The sequence below is a fragment of the Arachis ipaensis genome, chromosome B4 (assembly GCF_059453495.1).
Source record: "Arachis ipaensis isolate K30076 ecotype BB chromosome B4, ASM5945349v1, whole genome shotgun sequence".
In the NCBI taxonomy this organism is placed as follows: domain Eukaryota; kingdom Viridiplantae; phylum Streptophyta; class Magnoliopsida; order Fabales; family Fabaceae; genus Arachis; species Arachis ipaensis.
Window position 1 is genome coordinate 95,354,820 of NC_142439.1, and position 14,277 is coordinate 95,369,096.

The 14,277-nt window shown below is 37.4% G+C and overlaps 1 non-coding gene across 1 annotated transcript; it reads left to right on the plus strand.

Annotated features, from left to right (window-relative positions):
* Positions 1-10,064: 10,064 nt before the first annotated feature.
* On the plus strand, positions 10,065-10,172 carry LOC148568442 (small nucleolar RNA R71). The gene has a single exon (XR_015881551.1). It is a non-coding gene; the product is annotated as a small nucleolar RNA R71 (small nucleolar RNA).
* The last annotated feature ends 4,105 nt before the right edge of the window (positions 10,173-14,277 follow it).

Consider the following 14,277-nt stretch of genomic DNA (forward strand, 5'->3'; position numbering starts at 1 on the left):
TTATAAAGTTGGTAGTTAGGAATTAATAAGAATTTTATATTGAATTGATTTAAATAATTTATATTTAAATAATTTAATATTTTAAGTTTTAAGGATAAAGAAAATTAATTATATTACCATGTATTTTCAATTAGAGTAATTGATTGAGAATCAATTAGTATTTTAATACAACAAATAATATTTTAAAGTAATTTTTTAGAGATTTAATTTAGATTTCAAATTAATATTCTATGCCCCAATTTTATTAAAATTACCTTACTCTAATTACACCTAAAATCCCCAAATTGAAACCCTCAATTGACCTAACCCTACCCACTCATCTCTCTCACCCACCCACACTCACACAGCACACACACAACGCACCCACACACATTGAAACAGAAAAGAAAGAAAGAAGAAAAGAAAAGGGAAGAGAGGAGAGGGGAGTCACGGGAAAGGAAGAAGGGGGAAGAAGAGGGAGGCGGCGCAGTGGGTGTCACTGCCACTGTCGCCGTCGCTATTGACAGAGGAAGAGAGAAGATCCGAGAGAGAAGGAAAGCGCCGGTGGAGGAGGGAGGAGCTTGCGCCATCCTCGCGAACCGCCGCAGCCTCGCGTCCATCGTCGTCTTCACGGAGTCCATGTCGTCGCCGTTGTCCTCGTCGTGAAGCCCGTCGCCGTTGCTGCAGCTGTCCGCACCGTCATTGTCGCCGAGGGAAGCCAGCATCACCGTCATCCATGGGTGAAGCAGAGGAGAGAGGTTCACGAGGAAGGTAGGGCCGCGCCCAGTCTCCATTCATGTCACTGGTGCCATCTTCGTTCGAACAGCCGCCAGATCCGCCGCTGTCGAAGCTTCAGGACGAGCCTCTGCCGCCATTGAAACCCACAACCGGTAAGGATTTTGAGTTTGGTTTACATTCTTTTGAGTTTCCGAGAACCTTATCGTCTCTGCATGTCTGTCTCAGTCATCATCGCCAGAGTTTTGGTCGCCGCTGTAGCTTGAGATGACTACCGCCAAACCGGTTCAACGACCACCACTGTTTCATTTTTTTATTATAGTAAGTGTTTATCTTTCAAAAATCCCTGCGTTAGTATTTTGTTATGTTTGGTTATAAACTCTGAAGTTATGGTAATGTAAGGTCATGTTCTGAGTGTTGCATGTCACTTTTAAGTTGCTATGATTGCTGCAAAAGTGATCATGGGCTGAGGTTTTGGTGGGCGTTGGTTTCAGACTGAGAGAAAGAGTTCCGTTAACGCGTTTGGTTTATGATTTTGGCTTGTCGAGGTAGGGTTTTTTCTAAAAAATAATTTATTTTAAATTGGAATTGTTATAAATTGATATGATGTGCGAAATGCATTTCTGGTGATTATGTAAGTCTTATGAATTGTCTTATTTGTCTTGGATGAATATGGTTGTCTGTTTGATTGAAATATTGTCTGATTTTGTAAAATTGGAGATTTCTGATTGGGTTGATTTGAAATAATTTTTAATATTTGAAAGTCTGAATTTTGTTTTATTGGAAATGGATTTGGTCTTTAACTTGTTGGAAAGGGTTGAGGATTGTCTTGGTTGGGACCCGAAAAGGGTGGCAAAGTCCAAGTTTTAGGGGAGGTGCTGCCAAAATTTCTATAAAATCAGAGGCTTTGTTTGAAACGTTATTTTGAAAATAATGAATTATTCTTTGAATTAAATTATTGATCATTATTTTCTTAAGAAAATTATTATATTTTGAATGTGATTTATTTAAGAAAAGAATTATGTATTAAATTCAATTTAAAAATGAAAATACTTATGTTTTGGAATTTGATTAAGTAAGCAGATTTGGAGGAGTTTTAGTGGATTTAAAAGAAACTTGAATTTTGATTGACTAATTTCACTTTATGAATTTTTAGAAAGTTTGAAGTATTCTTTGAAATTTTGATTTAGCAAAACTAAAATAATTTCCAAGCCTTTGGAAATGCTTCAGATTTAAGAATGAAATTGAAATTGGTTTTCGGTTTAAATGATTTGGTTTTGGTTTAAGTAAGTTGGTTTTGAAATTCGTTCAGAATATTTGGATACATGACTTGATTTTGGTTTCAATTCTATTTTCTTTATTCAAATCAAGAAGTTAAGGTTCTAGAGGTTTTCAATGAATTTAAGAAAATGAGTTAGGTTATTCTCCCTTAAAGTCTTGAGACCATGCTGTGAAATTTTATGACTAAATCCTGATTTATAATGAATGATTTTGAGTTTTTCAGAAAAAATTTTAAATTTGGCTTGGTTTTGAAGTCATTTGGGAGTTTTAGAAAGATGTTGTGGGAAGTGGCTCTATTTTAAAAGGGAATTGAATTGAGAAAAAGTGATCCTTGACTATGTTTGTTACTGAAAGTAAATGGGCCAAGAATGATTTTTTTGAAAGAATATTTTAAGCCTGATTGATTGTGGATATTACTGAGATTGTTGATAAGTCGCTTGCGCCTGGCAAGGACAGTGGTTAATCCTGCTGGTCGAGGTTGCGATACCGGCGTAAGGACGGTGGTTAATACTGCTTATGTGTAGATGTGAGGTCGGAGGCAGAGTATCCAGCTCACATCCTTTTGGATCACAAGAGTGTAACCAACACTATATCTGTGGGGGGACCCCATCGATTTATATTCGTGTCCGAAAGGCGACATTCTCATGGGAATGTGTCGGGTTGGCAGTTGAACCGACAATGTGATATCACAGACAGTAGGACAGACATTTATTATATGCATCTATGTGACATTGTTTGGGTGTATATATTATAATTGGTTTGCTTATGTGAATAATTATGTTTAACTATTAATTGCTATACTTGATGTAACTGTTTTGATTGTGTTTGAACCTCTTTACTTATGTTTGTGACTGAAATTGTTTGGATTGTGGTGATTCATTGATGATTAAGTTGTTTTGGGCCGGGGGTCGTGTTTGATGATGTGATGGGCCTGAGGCCGTGGCTGATTTGTGTTTGAGGTCTAGTTTTGTATAAAATATCTGGCTAGTTCAGCATAGATTTAATGAACCTATGCTTGGAACATAATGATCATTTATACAGCTTAGGTAACTTCCTTTATGTTTATGGTCTAGTAAGGTATGAAAAGCGCAAAATAAAGGATAAAACAAGGAGCCTTGAAAAATGGATAAAGCAAAATCGCAAAATAAAAAGCGCAACGCTCAGAGAACAAGATTACTTCCGTACGAAGAAAACTAAAGATTCACAAGCGTACATAAACAGAAAGTAGGACTAGAGGGTCAAGAATACAAAATAACAAGCCCCTAACTCAGCCTGTGAAGCTAAGGCTGGCTGGAGAATTTTTACATGTATATATATACATAACCCAAATTCCAAAATACATATATAAAATCCTAATTCTCCATAGACCTCTCAGAGGTACAAAATAACACAAGTATATATGTGAGGAGAGTCTATACACATATAGCAAAAGTCTAAAAGTAAAACCCCAAAATTAATCCACTTCACTGCAGAAGCTCCAGATGCCTACCGAGGTGCCTCTCGACCTACCGGAGGTTCTCAGCATGGTAAAGGTGCCACACTGGTATGCAAAATTGTGATCGTTCATTCCTTGGTAACGGCGTCAAAAACTTAATACGCACGTTCATAATCTTAGTTCTTTGTCACAACTTCGCACAACTAACCAACAAGTGCACTGGGTCGTCCAAGTAATAAACCTTACGTGAGTAAGGGTCGATCCCACGGAGATTGTCGGCTTGAAGCAAGCTATGGTCACCTTGTAAATCTCAGTCAGGCAGATTCAAATGGTTATGGTGAATTGATAATTAAAATATAATTAAAATATAAAATAGGATAGAAATACTTATGTAATTCATTGGTGAGAATTTCAGATAAGCGTATAGAGATGCTTTTGTTCCTCCTGAACCTCTGCTTTCCTGATGTCTTCATCCAATCATTCCTACTCCTTTCGATGGCAAGCTTTATGTAGGGCATCACCGTTGTCAATGGCTACTTCCCGTTCTCTCAGTGAAAATGGTCCAAAATGCGCTGTCACCGCATGGCTAATCATCTGTCGGTTCTCGATCATACTGGAATAGGATTCAGTAATCCTTTTGTGTCTGTCACTACGCCCAGCACTCGCGAGTTTGAAGCTCGTCACAGCCATCCCTTCCTAGATCCTACTCAGAATACCACAGACAAGGTTTAGACTTTCCGGATCTCAAGAATGGCCGCCAATAATTCTAGCCTATACCACGAAGACTCTGATCGTAGATCAAGAGGCTAAGAGATACACATTCAAGCTTGTTTTCATGTAGAACGGAAGTGGTTGTCAGGCACGCGTTCATAAGTGAGAATGGTGATGAGCGTCACATAATCATCACATTCATCATGTTATTGTGTGTGAATGAATATCTTAGAGAAGAAATAGGCTTGAATTGAATAGAAAAACAATAGTACTTTGCATTAATTCATAAGGAACAGCAGAGCTCCACACCTTAATCTATGGTGTGTAGAAACTCTACCGTTGAAAATACATAAGAACAAGGTCCAGGCATGGCCGAATGGCCAGCCTCCCCAAATGGCATATGAATTTGAAAATAGGGAAAAAGACCCCTAGTACAATAGTAAAAAGTTCTACTTATACTAAACTAGTTACTAGGGTTACAGAATTAAGTAAATGATGCAGAAATTCACTTCCGGACCCACTTGGTGTGTGCTTGGGCTGAGCATTATAGCTTTCACGTGTAGAGGTCTTTCTTGGAGTTAAATGCCAGTTTGTAACCTGTTTCTGGCGTTTAACTCTGCTTTGCAACCTGTTTCTGGCGTTTAACTCCAGAATAGGGCAGAAAGCTGGCGTTGAATGCCAGCTTGCATCATCTAAACTTGGGCAAAGAATAGACTATTATATATTGCTGGAAAGCCCTGGATGTCTACTTTCTAACGCAATTAAGAGCGTGCCATTTGGGCTTCTATAGCTCCAGAAAATCTACTTTGAGTGTAGGGAGGTCAGAATCCAACAACATCTGCAGTCCTTCTTCAACCTCTGAATCTGATTTTTTGCTCAAGTCCCTCAATTTCAGCCAGAAAATACCTAAAATCACAGAAAAACATACAAACTCATAGTAAAGTCCAGAAATGTGAATTTTATTTAAAAACTAATAAAAATATACTAAAAACTAACTAAATCATACTAAAAATTATCTAAAAACAATACCAAAAAGCGTATAAATTATCCGCTCATCACAACACCAAACTTAAATTGTTGCTTGTCCCCAAGCAACTAAAAATTAAATAGGATAAAAAGAAGAGAATATACTATAAATTTCAAAATATCAGTGAAACTTAGCTCCAATTAAATGAGCGGGACTAGTAGCTTTTTGCCTCTGAATAGTTTTGGCATATCACTTTATCCCTTGAAGTTCAGAATGATTGGCATCTATAGGAACTCAGAATTCAGATAGTGTTATTGATTCTCCTAGTTCAGTATGTTGATTCTTGAACACAGCTACTTTATGAGTCTTGGGCGTGGCCCTAAGCACTTTGTTTTCCAGTATTACCACTGGATACATAAATGCCACAGACACATAATTGGGTGAACCTTTTCAGATTGTGACTCAGCTTTGCTAGAGTCCCTAATTAGAGGTGTCCAGGGTTCTTAAGCACACTCTTCTTTTTGCTTTGGACCTCGACTTTAACCGCTCAGTCTCAAGTTTTCACTTGACACCTTCACGCCACAAGCACATAGTTAGGGACAACTTGGTTTAGCCGCTTAGGCCAGGATTTTATTCCTTTAGGCCCTCCTATCCATTAATGCTCAAAGCCTTGGATCATTTTTACCCTTGCCTTTTAGTTTTAAGGGCTATTGGCTTTTTGCTCTTGCCTTTTAGTTTAAAGAGCTTTTGGCTTTTTCTGCTTGCTTTTTCTTTTTCTTTTTTTTTTTTGCCATTTTTCTTTTCTTTTTTTTTTCGTAAGCTTTTGTATTCACTGCTTTTTCTTGCTTCAAGAATCAATTTTATGATTTTTTAGATCATCAAATAACATTTCTCCTTTTTCATTATTCTTCAAGAGCCAACAATTTTAACATTCATAAACAACAATATCAAAAGACATATGCACTGTTCAAGCATTCATTCAGAAAACATAAAGTATTGTCATCACATCAAAATAATTAAACTAATTTCAAGGATGAATTCGAAATTCATGTACTTCTTGTTCTTTTGTAATTAAAGCATTTTTCATTTAAGAGAGGTGATGGATTCATATGACATTCATAGCTTTAAGACATAGACACTTAAATACTAATGATCATATAGCAAAGACACAAACATAAATAAAACATAAGGCTCAAAAACCGAAAAACAGGAAAATAAGAACAAGGAGATTAAGGAACGGGTCCACCTTAGTGAGGATGGCGTCTTCCTCTTCTTGAAGAACCAATGGTGCTCTTGAGCTCCTCTATGTCTCTTCCTTGTCTTTGTTGCTCCTCCCTCATAGCTCTTTGATCTTCTCTAATCTCATGGAGAATGATAGAGTGCTCTTGGTGTTCCATCCTTAGTTGTCCCATGTTGGAACTTAATTCTCCTAGGGAGGTGTTGATTTGCTCCCAATAGTTCTGTGGAGGAAAGTGCATCCCTTGAGGCATCTCAGGGATTTCATGGTGAGGAATTTCCTCATGCTCTTGTTGAGGTCCATGATCTCTTGTTTGCTCCATCCTTTTCTTAGTGATAGGCTTGTCCTCATCAATGAGGATGTCTCCCTCTATGTCAATTCCAGCCGAATTGCAGAGGCGGCAAATAAGGTGAGAAAAGGCTAATCTTGCCAAAGTGGATGACTTGTCAACCACCTTGTAGAGTTCTTGAGGTATAATCTCATGAACTTCCACTTCCTCCCCAATCATGATACTATGGATCATGATGGCCCGGTCTACAGTAACTTCATACTGGTTGCTAGTAGGAATGATTGAGCGTTGAATGAACTCCAACCATCCTCTAGCTACAGGCTTAAGGTCCAGTCTTCTCAATTGAACCAGCTTGCCTCTTGAGTCAACTTTCCATTGAGCTCCTTCCACACATATGTCCATGAGGACTTGGTCCAACCTTTGATCAAAGTTGACCCTTCTAGTGTAGGGGCGTGCGTTTTCTTGCGTTATTGGCAAGTTGAACACCAACCTTACATTCTCCGGACTGAAATCTAAGTATTTCTCCCAAACCATTGTAAGCCAATTCTTTGAATTCAGGTTCACACTTTGATCATGGTTCCTAGTGATCCATGCATTTGCATAGAACTCTTGAACCATTAAGATTTCGACTTGTTGAATGGGGTTGGTGAGAACTTTCCAACCTCTTCTTCGGATCTCATGTCGGATCTCCGGATACTCATTCTTTTTGAGCTTGAAAGGAACCTCAGGGATCACTTTCTTCTTGGCCACAACTTCATAGAAGTGGTCTTGATGGACCTTTGAGATGAATCTCCCCATCTCCCATGACTCAGAGGTAGAAGCAATTGCCTTCCCTTTCCTCTTTCTTGAGGTTTCTCTGGCCTTAGGTGCCATTAATGGTTATGGAAAAATAAAAAGAAATGCTTTTAACACACCAAACTTAAAATGTTTGCTCGTCCTCAAGCAAAAGAAGAAAGAAAGAAGGAGAAGAAGAAAAATGAAGGAGAGGGAGAGAGGTGTGTATTCGGCCAAGGGAAAGAAGAAAGGGTTGTGTTGTGTGAACATGAAGAAGGAATGAAGGGTTTATATAGGAGTGGGGGGAGGTTTAGGGTTCGGTCTTGGGGTTGGGTTTGGGTGGGAAATGAATTTGAATATTGGAGGTAGGTGGGGTTTATGGGGAAGGGTGGATGGATGTGAGTGGTTAAGAGTATTTGGGGAAGAGGTATGGAGGTGATTGGTGAAGGGTAGGTGGGGAAGAGTGTTATGAAAAGGTGTGAGAGAGGTAGGGATCCTGTGGGGTCCATAGATCCTGAGGGGTCAAGGACTTAGCATCCCTACTCCAATTAGGCGTGCAAAACGCCCTTTGTATGCAATACTAGCGTTTAACGCCAGACTGCTGCCTGTTTTTGGCGTTAAACGCCCAAATGTAGCCTGTTTCTGGCGTTTAACGCCATGTTGATGCTTGTTTCTGGCGTTAAACGCCAGCTTGGTGCTTGTTTCTGGCGTTAAATGCCAGACAGATGCTTGTTTCTGGCGTTTAAATGCCAGAATGTTCTTCCTCCAGGGTGTGCTATTTTTAATGCTGTTTTTCATTCTATTTTTGATTTTCCAGTAGTTTTTGTGACTTCACATGATCATCAACCTAAAGAAAACATAAAATAGCAATGGAAAATAAATAGATATAATTAAATAACATTGGGTTGCCTCCCAACAAGTGCTTCTTTAATGTCAATAGCTTGACAGTGAGCTCTCATGGAGCCTCACAGATATTCAGAGCATTGTTGGGACCTCCCAACACCAAACTTAGAGTTTGAATGTGGAGGTTCAACATCAAACTTAGAGTTTGGTTGTGGCCTCTCAACACCAAACTTAGAGTTTGACTGTGGGGCTTTGGTTGACTCTGCAGTGAGAGAAGCTTTTCATGTTTCCTCTCCATGGTTACAGAAGGAGAACCTTGAGTTTTAAATACAAGGTAGTCCTCATTCAGTTGAAGGACCAACTCTCCTCTGTCCACATCAATCACAGCTCTTGCTGTGGCTAGGAAGGGTCTTCCAAGGATGATGGATTCATCCTCATCCTTTCCAGTGTCTAGGATTATGAAATTAGCAGGGATGTAAAGGTCTTCAACCTTTACTAGCACGTCCTCTACTAGTCCATAAGCCTATTTTCGTGAGTTGTCTGCCATCTCTAATGAGATTCTGGCAGCTTGTACCTCAAAAATCCCAAGTTTCTCCATTACAGAGAGTGGCATAAGGTTAATGCCTGACCCCAGGTCACACAGAGCCTTTTCAAAGGTTATGGTACCTATGGTACAGGGTATTAAGAATTTACCAAGATCCTGTTTCTTTTGAGGTAATTTCTGCCTATCCAATGCATTCAGTTCATTGGTGAGCAAGGGAGGTTCATCTTCCCAAGTCTCATTACCAAATAATGTGGCATTCAGCTTCATGATTGCACCAAGGTATTTAGCAACTTGCTCTTCAGTAATGTCTTCATCCTCTTCAGAGGATGAATACTCATCAGAGCTCATGAAGGGCAAAAGGAGGTTCAATGGAATCTCTATGGTCTCTAGATGAGCCTCATATTCCTTTGGTTCCTCAAAAGAAAAATCCTTATAGGTCAATGGACGTCCCAGGAGGTCTTCCTCACTAGGATTCACGTCCTTCTCCTCTTCTCTGGGTTCGGCCACACCAAGTAAGGTAATGGCCTTGCACTTTCTTTTTGGATTCTCTTCTGTATTGCTTGGGAGAGTAATAGGAGGAGTTTCAGTGACCCTTTTACTTAGCTGGCCCACTTGTGCCTCCAAATTTCTAATGGAGGACCTTGTTTCATTCATGAAACTTAGAGTGGCCTTAGATAGATTAGAGACTATATTTGCTAAGCTAGATGGATTCTGCTCAGAATTCTCTGTCTGTTGCTGAGAGGATGATGGAAAAGACTTGCTATTGCTACACCTGTTTCTTCCACCATTATTAAAGCCTTGTTGAGGCTTTTGTTGATCCTTCCATGAGAAATTTGGATGATTTCTCCATGAGGGATTATAGGTGTTTCCATAGGGTTCTCCCATGTAATTTACCTCTGCTATTGCAGGGTTCTCAGGATCATAAGCTTCTTCTTCAGAAGATGCTTCTTTAGTACTGTTGGATGCAGCTTGCAATCCATTCAGACTCTGAGAAATCATATTAGCTTGCTGAGTTAATATTTTATTCTGAGCCAATATGGCATTCAGAGTATCAATTTCAAGAACTCCCTTCCTCTGAGGCGTCCCATTACTCACAGGATTCCTTTCAGAAGTGTACATGAACTGGTTATTTGCAACCATGTCAATGAGTTTCTGAGCTTCTGTAGGTGTTTTCTTTAGGTGAATGGATCCACCTGCAGAATGGTCCAATGACATCTTAGATAATTCAGACAGACCATCATAGAATATATCCAGGATGGTCCATTCTGAAAGCATATCAGAAGGACACTTTTTGGTCAGTTGCTTGTATCTCTCCCAAACTTCATAGAGGGATTCACCTTCTTTCTGTTTGAAGGTTTGAACATCCACTCTAAGTTTGCTAAGCTTTTGAGGAGGAAAGAACTTGGCTAAGAAAGTCGTGACCAGCTTATCCCAAGAGTTCAGGCTATCTTTAGGTTGAGAGTCGAACCATATTCTAGCTCTGTCTCTTACAGCAAATGGGAAAAGCATAAGCCTGTAAACCTCGGGATCAACCCCATTGGTCTTAACAGTATCACAGATTTGCAAGAATTCAGTTAAGAACTGAAAAGGATCTTCTGATGGAAGTCCATGAAACTTGCAATTCTGTTGCATCAGAGAAACTAATTGAGGCTTTAGCTCTAAATTGTTTGCTCCAATGGCAGGGATTGGGATGCTTCTTCCATGTAAATTAGAATTTGGTGCAGTAAAGTCACCAAGCATCTTCCTTGCATTGTTGTTGGGTTCGGCCATGTCTCCTCCTTTTTCGTAAATTTCTGTCAGATTTTCTCCAGAGAGTTGTGCTTTAGCTTCCCTTAGCTTCCTCTTCAGAGCCCTTTCAGGTTCAGGATCAATGTCAATAAGAATGTCTTTATCCCTGTTCCTGCTCATATGAAAAAGAAGAGAACAGAAAATAATAGGGATCCTCTTTGCCACAGTAGAGAGGTTCCTTTATGTGAGTAGAAGAGAAGAAAAAGAATTCGAACACAGAAGGAAAAGAGTTGGTTCAAATTTTTGAGTAGAAGAGAAGTTTTAGTAGATAAATAAATAGAAGGAGATGAGAAAGGGAAGAATTTGAAAATTAAATAAAATAAAATAAAAATATTTTTGTTTTTAATTTAAAATTAAAGTTAAAATTCAAAAATTTTAAGAAGAAAAATGAAATTAAATTAAATTAAAATTTAAAACAATTATTTATGAAAAGAATTTTAAAAAAAGGGGGAAGGAGTTTTCAAAAATTAGAGAGAGAAAATTAGTTAGGTGATTTTGAAAAAGATATGATTGAAATAGAAACTTTTAAAATCAAACAAAAAAACAAGTAGTTAATTGAAAAAGATTTGAAAATCAAATTTTGAAAAGATAAGAAGTTAGAAAAGATTTTGAATTTGATTTTGAAAAAGATGTGATTGAAATTTATTTTGAAAAAGAAATTTAAAAAGATTTGATTTTGAAAATTAAAGTTGATTACTTGGCTAACAAGAAACAAAAAGATATGATTTTAAAATTTAAAGATTGAACCTTTCTTTAGGCAAGTAACAAACTTAAAACTTTTGAATCAATCACATTAATTGTTAGTAAAGATTTTGAAATTATGAAACAAAATAAGAAAAAGATTTTTTTGAAAATCAATTTAGAATTTTCAAAAATATGAAAGAAAAAATGAAAAAGATTTGATTTTTGAAAGAGATTTGAAAAAGATAGAATTTTTAAATTGAAAATTTGATTTGACTCATAAGAAACAACTAGATTTTAAAAATTTCTGAAAAAGTCAACTCAAATTTTCGAATTTTATGAGAAGAAAAAGGGAAAGATATTTTTTTAATTTTTGAATTTTTAATGATGAAAAAGAAAAAAACCAAAAGACTCAAAACATGAAAATTATGAATCAAAATACATGATGCATGCAAGAACACTTTGAATGTCAAGATGAACACCAAGAACTTATTTTTGAAAATTTTTAAGAAAAGAAAAACATGCAAGACACCAAACATAGAAATTTTCAAACATTAGACACTAACAAATTGAAAATGCATATGAAAAATAAGAAAAGACACCAAACAAGAAAAATTTAAAGATCAAACAAAGAAATTCATCAAGAACAACTTGAAGATCATGAAGAACAAATGCATGAGTTTTCGAAAATTTTAAGAAAAATTGAAAAGATGCAATTGACACCAAACTTAAAATTTGACACAAGACTCAAACAAGAAACACAATATTTTTTGTTTTTATATTTTATTAATTTTTTTTAGATTTTTCGAAAATTATTTTGGGGAAAAATGAAAAAGAAGAAAAATATTTTGTATTTTTCGAAAATAAGACATAAAAAGCTTAAAATTAAAATAAAATTACCTAATCTGAGCAACAAGATGAACCGTCAGTTGTCCAAACTCGAACAATCCCCGGCAACGGCGCCAAAAACTTGGTATGCAAAATCGTGATCGTTCATTCCTTGGTAACAGCATCAAAAAATTAATACGCACGTTTATAATCTTAGTTCTTTGTCACAACTTCGCACAACTAACCAACAAGTGCACTGGGTCGTCCAAGTAATAAAACTTACGTGAGTAAGGGTCGATCCCACGGAGATTGTCGGCTTGAAGTAAGCTATGGTCACCTTGTAAATATCAGTCAGGCGGATTCAAATGGTTATGGTGAATTGATAATTAAAATATAATTAAAAAATAAAATAGGATAGAAATACTTATGTAATTCATTGGTGAGAATTTCAGATAAGCGTATAGAGATGCTTTTGTTCCTCCTGAACCTCTGCTTTCCTGATGTCTTCATCCAATCATTCCTACTCCTTTCCATGGCAAGCTTTATGTAGGGCATCACTGTTGTCAATGGCTACTTCCCGTCCTCTCAGTGAAAATGGTCCAAAATGCGCTGTCACTGCATGGCTAATCATCTGTCGGTTCTCGATCATACTGGAATAGGATTCTGTAATCCTTTTGTGTCTGTCACTACACCCAGCACTCGCGAGTTTGAAGCTCATCACAGCCATCCCTTCCCAGATCCTACTCGGAATACCACAGACAAGGTTTAGACTTTTCGGATCTCAAGAATGGCCGCCAATAATTCTAGCCTATACCACGAAGACTCTGATCGTAGATCAAGAGGCTAAGAGATACACATTCAAGCTTGTTTGCATGTAGAACGGAAGTGGTTGTCAGGCACGCGTTCATAAGTGAGAATGGTGATGAGCCTAGCGTCACATAATCATCACATTCATTATGTTCTTGTGTGCGAATAAATATCTTAGAGAAGAAATAGGCTTGAATTGAATAGAAAAACAATAGTACTTTGCATTAATTCATAAGGAACAGCAGAGCTCCACACCTTAATCTATGGTGTGTAGAAACTCTACCGTTGAAAATATATAAGAACAAGGTCCAGGCATGGCCGAATGGCCAGCCTCTCCAAATGGCATATGAATTCGCAAATAGGGAAAAAGACCCCTAGTACAATAGTAAAATGTTCTACTTATACTAAACTAGTTATTAGGGTTACAAAATTAAGTAAATGATGCAGAAATTCACTTCCGGGCCCACTTGGTGTGTGCTTGAGCTGAGCATTGAAGCTTTCATGTGTAGATGTCTTCTTTGGAGTTAAACGCGAGTTTGTAACCTGTTTCTGGCGTTTAACTCTGCTTTCCAACCTGTTTCTGGCGTTTAATTCCAGAATAGAGCAGAAAGCTGGCGTTGAACGCCAGTTTGCGTCATCTAAACTTGAGCAAAGTATGGACTATTATATATTGTTGGAAAGCCCTGGATGTCTAATTTCCAACGCAATTGAGAGCGTGCCATTTGGACTTCTGTAGCTCCAGAAAATCCACTTTGAGTGCAGGGAGGTCAGAATCCAACAGCATCTGCAGTCCTTCTTCAACCTCTGAATCTGATTTTTTGCTCAAGTCCCTCAATTTCAGCCAGAAAATACCTGAAATCACAGAAAAACACACAAACTCATAGTAAAGTCTAGAAATGTGAATTTTATTTAAAAACTAATAAAAATATACTAAAAACTAACTAAATCATACTAAAAATTATCTAAAAACAATACCAAAAAGCGTATAAATTATCCGCTCATCACACGCACATAAGATATAAGGTCCTGAAAATGTCAGAGGAAATCCTAGAACACCGGCACTCAGATTATAAAACATAAAGAACTAAAGTAGAAACCATAAGTCAAGGTGATTTTCTAGGGATTCCTAACTTAACCAAGTTTTAAGCCTACCTAAATCTCTAACTTCTCTGCCTTTCCTCTGTTCCTCCAATTCCGGTGAATTTACAGAGACAAACAAACAGACAATGGTAAACACATATAGAATACAAGTAATACAGATAGCAAGTATAACAATTAGCATATTAAAATCATTTAGGTAGTCCCAATTAATGCACAAGCAAGCAATTCAAATAATATGCACATGATGTATGTCTGTCCTATGGCTGTTGATATCAAC